The sequence below is a fragment of the Lotus japonicus genome, chromosome 3, assembly GCF_012489685.1.
Source record: "Lotus japonicus ecotype B-129 chromosome 3, LjGifu_v1.2".
NCBI lineage: Eukaryota > Viridiplantae > Streptophyta > Magnoliopsida > Fabales > Fabaceae > Lotus > Lotus japonicus.
Genome location: NC_080043.1, coordinates 33,462,753 through 33,473,126, shown reverse-complemented (window position 1 = coordinate 33,473,126; position 10,374 = coordinate 33,462,753). Strand labels below are relative to the sequence as shown.

The window sequence follows — 10,374 nt, the reverse complement described above, 5'->3', positions numbered from 1 at the left end:
AAGTGCTATTTAGTGGGTTTTATTTAGCGGAGGTTTTAATAACCCCTGCAAATTCCATCAATTTCGCGCAATTTTTTTCATTTTCCCCCTTTCCCAATCAGATCACTCATCTCACGACTCACTCTCTGAACTCTCATCTCACTCTCACTCTAACTCTCTCTGGAACCATGATGTTCATCACGTTCATCTCTCTTGTTTCTCCATTCCACTCTCAGTTTGAACCCTAGATCTACTGTCGATTCCATCTCGATTCCACTCTCGATTTCACTCTCGATTCCATCTCAACTTCACTCTCGATTTCTCCTGATTCCTCTCTCAATTTCAACCCTAGATCCATTCTCGATTTCAACGTAATTGAAGCTCTTGCATCTTCTGTTTTCATTCTCGATTTCTCCTGATTTCCCTCTCGATTCTCTTTCAGATTCCAAATGCATCCAATTCTTCGCTAAACCTCCTCAACTCTTCGCTCGTTCACCAGGTTTGGATCATTGTTTTCCATTTGTACATATCCTGCTGATCCTAACCAGGTGGATCCTCAATTAGTTCTAAATTTGTGTGCTTTTTCTTCATGATTCATGTTGTCAATAAGATTGTTATGATTTGTTAATATACTCTGGCTTTGTTTTTCATGCAGGAACTTGACTTGAAAAATAAAAAATGGATTGGGCGAGCCCCCAGGAGGGCCACGCCCAGGGGTGCCCGTCCCTTGGCGGTCGCCTAGATCCTGAGTTGGGTTTTCCCCGCAAGGCCCAACCGGCCCATTAGAGTTAGTTACACATTCAGGCCCAACCCCCAGCCTATAAATAGGGGACGGTTACCAATTGTAAAAGCTCTTAGCTCATTTGAGAAATAACAAACTTGAAATTCAGTTACATTCTCTCTCTAAGCGGTTACACGCTCTCTCTAGATTCTTTCTCTCATTGCAATCTTTTCACTCTATGGGCTATACCTAACTCTATGTTATTGGATGGAACATTTGGCGCCGTATGTGGGGAACAGTGAACTTTTGATTCCCGGATCACGTGGATTGATTGCATAATGCTATGATTGGAACGGATTTTGGTTGAGAAAAATGGATTCCATATTGAAATCAGTGGCTACAATGGATGAGGGAAGGCACCCGATCGTGAAAAGTGACGACGACAGAGAAAACGATGATGGCAGTAGAGACCCAAGCTTGCGGGATCAAAAAGAGGAAGATTGCAGAATCCTCGTCGAGTCAGTGGAGTCGCATCCAGATTTGGTTTCGGATCGCCAACATCACAACACTGATCCAGCGTTTGGCCTTGATGATTCAAGCCGTGAATTTTCCGAGTGAAAGGTCGAGGTCGAAAGAAGAGAAGGAATAGAGTCCAGATCGAGGAAGTGCAAACGCGTGAGGAGCAAAACCAATCCCAGGACGTTTTGCTTCGGCGACGGAATTCTGGCGAGCGTGTTTTACTCCGGCGACGGAATTCTGACGAGCACGTTTTCTCTGGCGAGCGCGTTTTGCTCTGGCGAGCACGTTTTGTGTTGGCGGTTGAAGTTCGGCGAGCAAGTGTCGCCGGCGTGGAAGTTTGGCGGGAGGATCCATTTGAACATGAACCTGGTTTCTGGCGGTGGCGAACAGGACACGTGAAATTAAGAAAATAAGAACAACTCCAAACACCACCTCCATAGCCATATAATTTTCTTTTCCATTTGTTGTATTTCTTGATTTTTACTGTTTAGAAGCTGATATTCTGTTCACCATGTTTGATTCAGAGCAAGGAAAAACTTGATAGATCAAGGAGAAGGAGTGGGTGAACTAGGATACCAGCTGTTCGATGAAACGCTTCAGGGAGACGTTGCTTCGTCGAACACCACAATTGCGCCCATCAACCCCGTCATCACGCATCAGGGAAGTGGGACTCCTTTCCACAGGTTTTGTGTACTGGTTTCGCACATCTGGATTTCTATCTTTCACATGAATAGGGTATGATTTATGAGTTTGGGCTGAAATTGTGGTATGGATTGGCATGCTTTCACTGCTCTGAATTGTTTAACACTCCATCTTTGGAATGTGGTTGAATAGAGGCTGGTAGGATTAATATTTTCCATGTTAAAAGAGGGTTGTTTCTGAGTTGTTTCATTATTCATTTTTTAAACTGTGCATTATTGAGAGTTAACCTTGTAGATAATGATATATTTGGTAATTATATGTATGCTTTATCAAACATTTACCACCGCTGACAGTGTGATCCCATTAGTTAGCTTGCCTATAACCCATAGCATGAGGATACTGGATGTAGATGTTCAATTTCAATGTGTCAAAAAATAATAATACCTTTTTTCATATAATATGTATCTGTCTACCTGTTATACCCTCTCATGATGTGTAGAAATGTCATTAGAAAATTTCCATGCAACTTTGAGCAACAAAAGTCTTAGTGGTTGGCACATAAAAGAGTAGGCTGAGGTAAAGTATAATTTGGCTATGAAGTATAAGAAGTGATGCTCAATATCTTCTTTGTTGGTTGTTGCTCAATAGGAAAGATTGTAAGAAAATTCATGTGAGGAATGTCGGTTTGTAATAAATGTGATATGTTCATCAGCATTAGCATCCATAATTACAGTTTTCTGATGATGTGTATATATTGTGCCAACTTCCTGATGAGAAGAAGACAAAGAAAATCAACATAGAACTCTGATGCCAAATTTGTAGAAGTATGTGATGACATATTGAGAGATATAATGCAGATAAGTATATGAAATTGAAGCTTAATTTCCTTTATTCATGAAAATTTAGGATAAGTTTTACAAAAAAAACAAAATGAACAGTTGATAGCCTTTGTAACAAAACAACTTTAGTAAAGAAACTCTCTTGAGCTGAAGTTTTAAGTTTTTGCATTAGTAATATGCAAAATATAATATTTTCTATATGCAGCATATTCCATAGGAAGAAGAAACATTGGATTCGTTCAGAAAATTTTACTCTTAAGTATATATTATACCTAAATATAAACATTTTTAACTTGCAATGCATGCATGCATGAGCACACACTCATGTTGATGCAAAACATCCAGAAAAGTCAGAGTTTATAATTAAAAGCATCACTATGATATTTAGCTAAATGTCACTAGGATCCAACAAACATTCGTTATGAATTTCTTTTTAGAGAAGATGAGATATGACTAGTTGTAGGAAATCTTTCTCATGTTGAAAACCACATGACCTTATGGCTTTGAGCTCAAGATTTTATATATTGTAATGAACCAAGAGAAAAATAAACAACAAAAGAACTATGCAATGCTAAAGCTGGACTTGATGTATGTGATTTATGTGATGGGTGATATGCTAGAAGTAACAGAAGAAAAATTGTAGCATTTGTTGGTGGACTTGATTTATGTGATGGGCGATATGATACTCCTCACCATCCTCTCTTTAGGACATTGCAGACGCTGCATAAGGATGACTATCACAACCCTACTTTCACGGGAAATGCTTGAAGGAAAAGCAGAATAGGAAGGAGCTTCTTTAAACTACCTTGGCGAGATCCAGTCAAAACATGAGAGCTAGGAATCTATTTGTGGAACTGATACAACGTATTGATTAAACAATTGGAAGACAAAATGATTATGTGCTTTTTGTGTTTAATGAATGCCACATGCCTCTTTTGAAATGCATCACTTTGAAAAACTCTTTTGAAGGTTATGTGACAGGATTGCGACGATTCTTCAGTGGGAAAAAATCTCTGAAGGTGGCCATCCCAACACGACCTTGATGTCTGGGGATCGCTCCGGAAAGACCGACTGCAATCGTCGTCACCCGCTGGCAACGCGTGCGAATAAGCTTCTTATCCAACAAAGCCTCCCCGAAATAAGGGTCGAGCATCTATGACTAGGCAAAGCCTTGGGCACCCTAAATGGCCATTGGGACCCGAGCATCTTGACCTCGAGCGGCCAAAACCATCATCATTTTATTTTGGCGAGGTCGCACCTTTTTTAGGTATGGGGGAAAGCCCTCGTCACTTGGCGAGGCCACACCTGATCTTACGGGAGAAGGTGTGAGGTGAAGCCCTTGTCACTTGGCGAGGCCACACTATGATCTTACGGGATAAAGTGTGAGGCAAAGCCCTCGTCACTTGGCGAGGCCGCACCTGATCTTACGAGAGAAGCGTGTGAACGAAGCCCTCGTCATCTACTTGGCGAGGCGAAGCCCTCGTCATCTTCTTGGCGAGACCACACAATGATCTTACGGGAAAAGCGTGTGAACAAAGCCTCAGATCAAACACCGAGCAAAAGTCCTAGTCAGACTCAGCTGGTCTACTCGGACCTAGCCCGGTATCACCGGATGGGTAGCGACCTACCGCTAAAGGGTGGCGACCTCACGCTAAAACGGTGGCGACCCAACGCAATTTCAGTTTCATTAACTACTTGCCAATGAGAGAAATGATGAAATTAGATTGTGATTATGATTCTTGAGGCACTGATGGTTATTTGTAGTTGAGAAATTTTATAAACAGGAAACAGGTCAGACGGGATGGCAACGACAATGCGGCGAGTGGGGTCACTCCTAGCCCTTGAGACTTGGACATGGAGCTTGGTCACATTGCAGACTTGTGGACTGGGCGAGAGAGTGCATGCGTATTGGGCGGATTTTCTCCTGGAGACGATGCGGCGACGACTTCAGCTTGAAGACACACAGCGCTCTCATGCTAAGGGCGCTATGAGGAGAGGTTGGCGGGAGACCATGTCACCCATGTCACCCAGCGAGCGAGCTTCTGTTCAGCGGGTCACCTCACATGTGGCGGGCCACCATGACTCCTTCATCCTATAGACGTTTGTACAACATTTTTCTAGTTCCCGGGTCACTTGGAGGATCATGTACTTATGTATTTCCTTGCGCTATTTGGCAGTTTGTGTTTCATTTACGCCATGTTGGCGACCTACGCTTTTTATATAGGCTTTGTTGATCCCACCGAGTGGCGTAGTTAGGTGATCTCTTGGGCGGGGAAGCTATTGCAACTAGAAGCTTGGGAATAGTTCCTGCGCGTTGGTCGAAACCGCCAGCCGAGGAACGCCGTACCAAGTGGAAAGTAGCAACGGGCGACCCGCTAGAAGGATCACAAGGGAACGGAGATTGGCGGTCACATCTTTAAAGACACACTTAGCTCTCATGCTTCGAGCTCGGTGTCTTGTGGACTTGTGGACTGGGCGAGCCCCAGGAAGGCCACGCCCAGGGGTGCCCATCCCTTGGCGTTCGCCTAGATCTTGAGTTGGGTTTTCCCCGCAAGGCCCAACCGGCCCATTAGAGTTAGTTACACATCCAGGCCCAAGCCCCAACCTATAAATAGGGGGCAGTTACCAATTGTAAGAGACTCTTAACTCATTTGAGAAATAACAAACTTGAAATTCAGTTACATTCTCTCTCTAAGCGGTTACACGCTATCTCTAGATTCTTTCTCTCATTGCAATCTTTTCACTCTAGGGGCTATACCCTAACTCTATGTTCTTGGATGGAACAAAAAATGTGGCCATTACTTTATTTGTGGGTGAGTTCATTTCAAATGTCTCTTGCCTTTTATTATTCTTTGGTCGTTTTCAAGGTATGACCACAAGTTTAGGTACATGTATAAGGTTATGTTTTACTCTCCTTAATTGATGAACCTTATAGAATTTCATTTGGAGAACTAATCCTGGATGCACCTAATATGCGTACCAGTTACGTTTTAATTTGTAAAAAGAGGTGTTAGCTAGTTATTTATATGGTATATCTACTATTTACAGAGTGAAATGCTATATATGGATGAGGAAGCTTATGGATAGATGTGTGCGATTTTCTGTTTTTGGGCAAATGAGATAAATTTGTAACATTGTCGTTTGATTTGGTATTGAATGATTATATGTTGTATATAGGTACAAAGGTTTCCATGACTATGCTAAACTGAAAGGTGTAGATGTTGGTCCACCAGTTGGATTTGATGCTCTTGTTGATGGGGCAGTGCTACAGGTGTGTTGATTGCTTTTAAACTAGAATGGTGCTTCCAAATTTACCTCTTAAGTGAATGTTGATCTTTATCTTTGGACTAAAGTAGAGATGACAGATTCATGTCATTTGTTTGTTGATGGGATTAAATTAAAAGGACAATATCTATTTTTTTCAGGTTCTGGACTATCAAGCTCTGCGGCGTTTGTTTGTTCTTCTACAATTGCTATTATGGCTGCTTTTGATGTGAACTTCCCAAAGGTGATTTCAACTGGAATATGTTTAACAGTTTGTGCTTTGAGGGGCAAATTCAGTTCAGCTCTTGGTGAAATTTTGCATGTTTAAGTTGGAAATATAGGTGTGTGCGCTTCACCTCTTATTAGTTGTTTGATTAGCTCTTTGATTCTGATCGATAGTCATGGTCGGTTTATCTTGATTTTTCAAGTTTACTTTAGCTTAAATATGTAGGTAGCTCTTGGTAGCTGATCTTATGGAATGTTTCTGCTCTCAATTTAATGGTTTCTACAGGGTAGATTTGGGATTTCATATAATTGATGGTAGATTTCAAAACTTGGCAGTTCAGGCTTTAGTACATTTCGGAAGCAGAGCCCTGCCTAAACTCCCAATTTCATTTCCTATATGATTGAGGTGCACTAATTTTCTTTTTCTTTTTCTTTGATGAGGATCATATTTTGGAACTTAGGTCCAGTCCTTTTTTGGATTTTAACATAGCTTTCTAATTTGATTTATTTTATGATTAAGCTCTTTTAAGACAGTTGAGGATATACAGGATAAAGAGGCAGATTGACAATTCTTTCCGATAATTAGTGGGATTGTCATACCTTCAAGGTTAGTGTCGAATGTTATATTATTTTATTAGGTAAATATAGGGTTTAACCCACAAAGGTGCATTCAAGTAGAATTGACTGCAATTTTACAAATTCATTGCATTGATCCTTCCCTGTGATTGTTCAACTTGCAGCATGAATCCTTGTTTTTCTCAAATCACTTTTCTGGACACTTCGAAATTCATTTAAATATCACTTATTTGGCACAAAGAAGTGTGACGTATTTGTTAATTTATCACATAAGTTCATTTGACATAATTATCTTCACCATTTGTAATGGGATATAAGATAGTTTAGTGTCAGTAAGGATTACTCACCATTTTTATTTTCTTTTTATTTTCACCTTGAACGGTGTGTTTCTATGTCTCGTTTCTAAGTTTCCTTAGGGTGAGTGTGCTTTTCGTTCATTAGTTAAACACCTACAAAATATGGATTTGTTGGATTTTAATGATAAGGAGTTGTTATGGATTTTAATTAGTATGTATGGTGTGAAATAGTTGCTACTTTGATGTTTATTGCAAGTGAGCATAAATGGCTCTGGAGCTGGAGCTTCAGTTCCCAATTCAGCTTTCTTTGGCAGCAGCTAGAAGAAGGTTACCTCAAGACTCCCCAACACCAGGGTTTCCCTTGGAAGCTTCAAAGTGAAGGTATGAAAAACGGTAGAAAGGGGGGGAGGTTGAATAACGTTTTCAGAATAAAACTTCCACCTTAAGATTTTGGCAAATATTTCGAGAACAAATAAAGTGCTTGAGATAAGAGATAGAAAAGCACACAAGGATTTTATCCTAGTTCACTTGATGAATCACTCAAGTTAGTCCAGTCCACCCGTTAAGGTGATTTCTTCCTTCTTAGAATGAAGGCAATCCACTAATCAGATAATTGTTACAACTGCACTTGAAACCAACAAGTGACTAACAATACACTGACTTAGCTCACACTAAGATTCACTCTCTTAGTCTTCTCTAGGATCCGATCAACCTTGATCTCCTAAAGGTAAACTAAACAACTGTTTAAGAAAGATTGCTTACAAAGAAATTGCTTCTAAAAAGCTTGTAGTAAACACAATGAATTCAAAGATGAAAGAATGCTTAGAAGGTTTGAATATAGCTTGCGCGTATAAGATTCTTCCAACCGCATCTTTCAATCTTCAGCCTCTATTTATACTCCAAGGATTAGGGTTTGAACATTGCATGAGAATGCTACCGTTGGAGGGCAGTTCTGGAATTTACAGCTTCTGCTGTGGCTGAGAATGTTAGGTTAGGTCGTCAGGATAATACATTTGTTTTTGTACTTTGGATAGTGACTTGACCTTTAACCTAGTAGACTTCTGATCAGAAGAAAGCTTCGTGTTGGAACTTGTGAAGCTTGTTGATCAGAGTCAGAGGGAAGCATGGATCCTCTGACCGTTGTATCTTCTGATTCTGAACTCAGATGAGAAGTACTTGGTCTTCAGAGCCATTTTGCTTCTGGACTTCAGAGTCTTCACTTTTCAGCTTCTGGATCTTCAGAGTCTTCTACACCATCAGAACATCTGAACCTTCAGAGTGTCTGGGTTGTCAGAACGTCTGGATCTTCAGAACTTCAAGTGACTGAGTCCATATCAGAGCTTGATTTACTTCAGAACTTCTGAAGCTTTTCTACTGTTCAGATTGAACAAAGAGATTGCGAAAGCGTTGCTTGGGTCACTCTATAAGCACAGTGCTTCTGATTTGTGTGAGATTGGATTAAGGTCAGAGCCTGTAAGAGCACACTCAGAAAAACACGTTAGAGTACCACAATTGTTCATACTAAAATATTAACTTGTAATCATCAAAACATAAAGTTGTACTACACGATCAAAACTTGATCTTACACAAAGTAGTTGTTGCAGAACAAACAGAATGACAAAGACAAATAGATAATCATATCTGCAGTAAGGGATTGTGCTGCTAATGTGGATCTCTAGCCACCCGTTTTCAATGGGCACCTTATAGAATATTGGAAATAGTTAATCAAGTTCAAGTAAAAGAAATATCATGCTAAAATGAATGGACCTTCTCTTGGCAGAGTTTGATAAGATCAATAAGAAGTAAGTTCAGCTTCCTAGATCTTGACTTATTGTTCTGGTTAGTTATGGCATATACAAACACCATGACATTGGTTTTATGCTATCTTATTTTTATATGTAGGTTGCGGATAAGAAATTTCATGAATTTTGTTTTATACGGGAAATATGTGCCGATTACGGTTTCCAAATTTGTATGATTTGATTTTCAATCTATTGCTAGTTAATTTTTTCCTCACATTTTGCTTGCTATATGTCAATTTTTGTTTGAATGTCTGAGGTTATGCTACTAATTCTGCACAAGGGGTGGGAGAAGTGAGCTTTTGTATTTTTTTTTCTTCCTATGAGATCATGAATAAGTAAGCTATGAAATTTGTTTTCCATGTACTGAGGATAATTTTGGCAGTTGCAGAATGAAATGTTCTCCTTGAATCTCATTTTTAGTAACTCTACATATTATGAAGCGGATTGAAATTCCTGAGAATGATTTGTAGGATAAATGCAGGAAAGCAAACAGGAGCTGCGCAAAAGGAAGGGAAGAGAAGCAAGATTCTAAGGTGGCTGTGACTTCTTTTCAATCTTTACTTGTAGACTCAATCAAATATCTTTTGGTATTTCTTTTTTTATGCAGTATTGTTACTCTTATCAAGAGCAATTTTTTGTTTCCTCCATTTTTTGTTTTCTTATCAAGAGCAATAGAGCTTTATTAATGCATATTATGTGCATTTAAATATTAATATTTGTAGGATGTTTAGAAAACCTCTTCAAATAGTTAATAAGTAAACTCCACAATTAAATGAGGTTAAAAATGCCCTTAGAATAAACTTTGGTAGCCAAGGGAGGTCTAAAACTGTAAATAATCTCTTGCATTTAAGGGAGGTTGAAAACTCTTGTTAAAAAAGCTTGCGGATAAGGGAGGTTTGAAACTCCCACTAAAAACCACCGCTAAATGCATATGCAGGTACCAGGGTTTGCTGAAAAAACGCCGTTAATAATTTGTGGCGAGTGTAACTTCGGGATTTTTCAAAACCCCCGCTAAGTTACTCCCGGGGGTTGAAAACCTCCACTAAATGCAAAAACAAACCGCCGCTAGTTGACAGATTTTTTGTAGTGCCTAATGCTTTGTACTCATGTCTCAAGCTGCTTCTCACCATGTTGCGGCACACTACTTGGCATCCTTCTTTAACCTTTCAATTGCAACCACAAATCTCGAAACCTCAAGATATCCTTTGAAAATACGACTCCAAAATATACTCTTCTTGCCATGAGAAAACTGAATCACAAAGGAACCAAACATAACACGTAGAAGTGCACAAACACATATGTTACATTTGGAAAAATTGCAAAAAAACATATAGAACCTCATCATAACTGAACCTTTTTTTTCCGGTACGTGATTCCATTCTTGTCCATTTCATCTAACCATTGGTCACCTTCATCGTAGATACAACAAATTAAAGGAGAGTGGCACATGATAGAGAATGTTTCGGCAACAGATAAAGGAACCAAAGAGAATATGAAAGAAGGTGAAGGGG

The 10,374-nt window shown here is 39.7% G+C and overlaps 1 long non-coding RNA gene across 4 annotated transcripts; it reads left to right on the top strand.

Annotated features, from left to right (window-relative positions):
* The first annotated feature begins 971 nt into the window (after positions 1-971).
* Positions 972-9,779, top strand: LOC130749521 (uncharacterized). 4 transcript variants are annotated; one of them, XR_009022954.1, is made up of 6 exons: positions 976-1,902; positions 5,878-5,971; positions 6,126-6,305; positions 6,476-6,595; positions 6,710-6,796; positions 9,334-9,750. It is a non-coding gene; the product is annotated as an uncharacterized LOC130749521 (long non-coding RNA). The 4 variants fall into 4 exon arrangements; XR_009022953.1 differs by having other exon boundaries at positions 972-5,971; positions 7,318-9,779; XR_009022952.1 differs by having other exon boundaries at positions 972-5,971; positions 9,345-9,752.
* The last annotated feature ends 595 nt before the right edge of the window (positions 9,780-10,374 follow it).